General features: G+C 49.0%; 1 pseudogene; it reads right to left on the bottom strand.

Annotated features, from left to right (window-relative positions):
• Positions 1-334: 334 nt before the first annotated feature.
• Positions 335-510, bottom strand: LOC140386013 (large ribosomal subunit protein bL33m-like; annotated as a pseudogene).
• Positions 511-1,930: the final 1,420 nt, after the last annotated feature.

The following is a 1,930-nucleotide window of genomic DNA, read 5'->3' as shown; positions in this document are numbered from 1 at the left end:
TTTTACTTATCATTAATATGTAAAGAACAACACGGATGCCTGATGGATTTTACTAGTCACCAATTTCCACACAGGGCTGTTAAGAATATTAATTACGCTGTGCCAATCCAAGGGCAATCAATTAGATTTTTTAAAAAAGCAACAAACAACAAATTGTAAATAAAAGTGCAAAAATGATTGGTCCCGCTCCTCATATTATCATCTCCTTTGGAAATGTCATCACCACCTTTTCCATCATCCCTGAGCCACAGGTAATATTCATTCTATTTCCAGGAAATCTTGTTCAGTTTCTAAACGGCCCTTGTGCAAAGGCAGCCCATTTAAACTCCCTGTATCAGATCTGCCTGATTTTCTTCTTTTCAAAGAAAAGGACATGTTTGTTCTCTATAGGACCTTGTTTTCTCAGGATAACTTCTCCCCGTAGCTGGCTCCTCTTTGCATTGCACTCACCATCCTCACAAGGATGGACTTTGATTTGCTCCCGGCAAAGTTCACTGTTGTCAGCAGCATCTTCCCTCTGCCTGGAGCAGCCAACCCAAGATTTTCGAGGCAAGGACAGCAGCCTTCTGTGGCATAAAATGTGTTCCACGCTTCCATCAATGTGACATATTCACTGAAATAATTAAAGAGGGTGTTGACACAGGACCTTCGTTTCTAGAAGACAGGCTCAGATTTCCAGACCCTTTGCTTTCCAGGGAACCACATAACCCATCTCAAATTATGTTGCCCTTAGTTAAGTTATATACCTATCTCTACTTGAGCGTTATTACCTTGAACCCGGCAAAATATTCAGACTTCAGTTTGTCTTCAACAACTTGAAATATTGACATTGTTTCTCATGACAGATGTTGCCTGAGCTGACCTGAGCTTTCCTTTTATTTCAGGTTTCAAGCATGTGCAACATTTTGCTTTTGACTAATCAAGGGGAGGGGGGAAACACTTGATATGGGAGTAACAACTTCAGAAGAGGTGTGAGGGGAAGAATAGCTAATTATTTTGCTTCATATCTATATATTTGTTTATTTCATATGGGTTTTGTTTTACTTTTCATTTTACAAACCTTATTCTACACCCAGGCAAAGTATCAATTGGATCATTATCTCTAAGGATGCTGAGGAGCTTGGTCACACTGGTGCTCTTAAAAAAAACTCTTTTAAAATAATCTCTCTCTCGGCATACACTAATTCCCAAATTCATAAATGTTTTAGGAAATCATTGCATGTAACACATTCTTCCAGAGCCAAGAGATTATTCCGTTCAGGAAAGCCTGAGTAAGCTGGGGCTTACTTAAGTTTAAAGTACTAGGGCGAAATTCTCCGGAAACGGCGCGATGTCCGCCGACTGGCGCCCAAAACGGCGCAAATCAGACGGGCATCACGCCGCCCCAAAGGTGCGGAATCCTCCGCATCTTTAGGGGCCGAGCCCCAATATTGCGGGACTAGGTCGGCGCCGGACGCATTTCCACCCCGCCAGCTGGCGGGAAAGGCCTTTGGTGCCCCGCCAGCTGGCGCGGAAATGACATCTCCGGGCAGCGCATGCGCGGGAGCGTCAGCGGCCGCTGACGGCATTCCCGCGCATGCGCATTGGAGGGAGTCCCCTCTGCCTCCGCCATGGTGGAGACCGTGCCGGAGGCGGAAGGGAAAGAGTGCCCTCACGGCACAGGCCCGCCCGCGGATCGGTGGGACCCGATCGTGGGCCAGGCCACCGTGGGGGCACCTCCCGGGGCCAGATCGCCCCGTGCCCCCCCCCATGACCCCAGAGCCCGCCCGCCAGCGCCACCTTGTCCTGCCGGTAAGGTAGGTGGTTTAATTTACGCCGGCGGGACAGGCATTTTAGCGGCGGGACTTCGGCCCATCCGGCGGGGGCGGGATGCACGCCAGCCCCCGGCGATTCTCCGACCAAGCGGGGGTCGGAGAACCTCGCCCCTAGT

This window comes from Scyliorhinus torazame, chromosome 11 (genome assembly GCF_047496885.1).
Source record: "Scyliorhinus torazame isolate Kashiwa2021f chromosome 11, sScyTor2.1, whole genome shotgun sequence".
Classification (NCBI taxonomy): Eukaryota; Metazoa; Chordata; class Chondrichthyes; order Carcharhiniformes; family Scyliorhinidae; genus Scyliorhinus; species Scyliorhinus torazame.
Note: the sequence above shows the minus strand (reverse complement) of the source record. Positions and strands in the feature narration are given on the sequence as shown.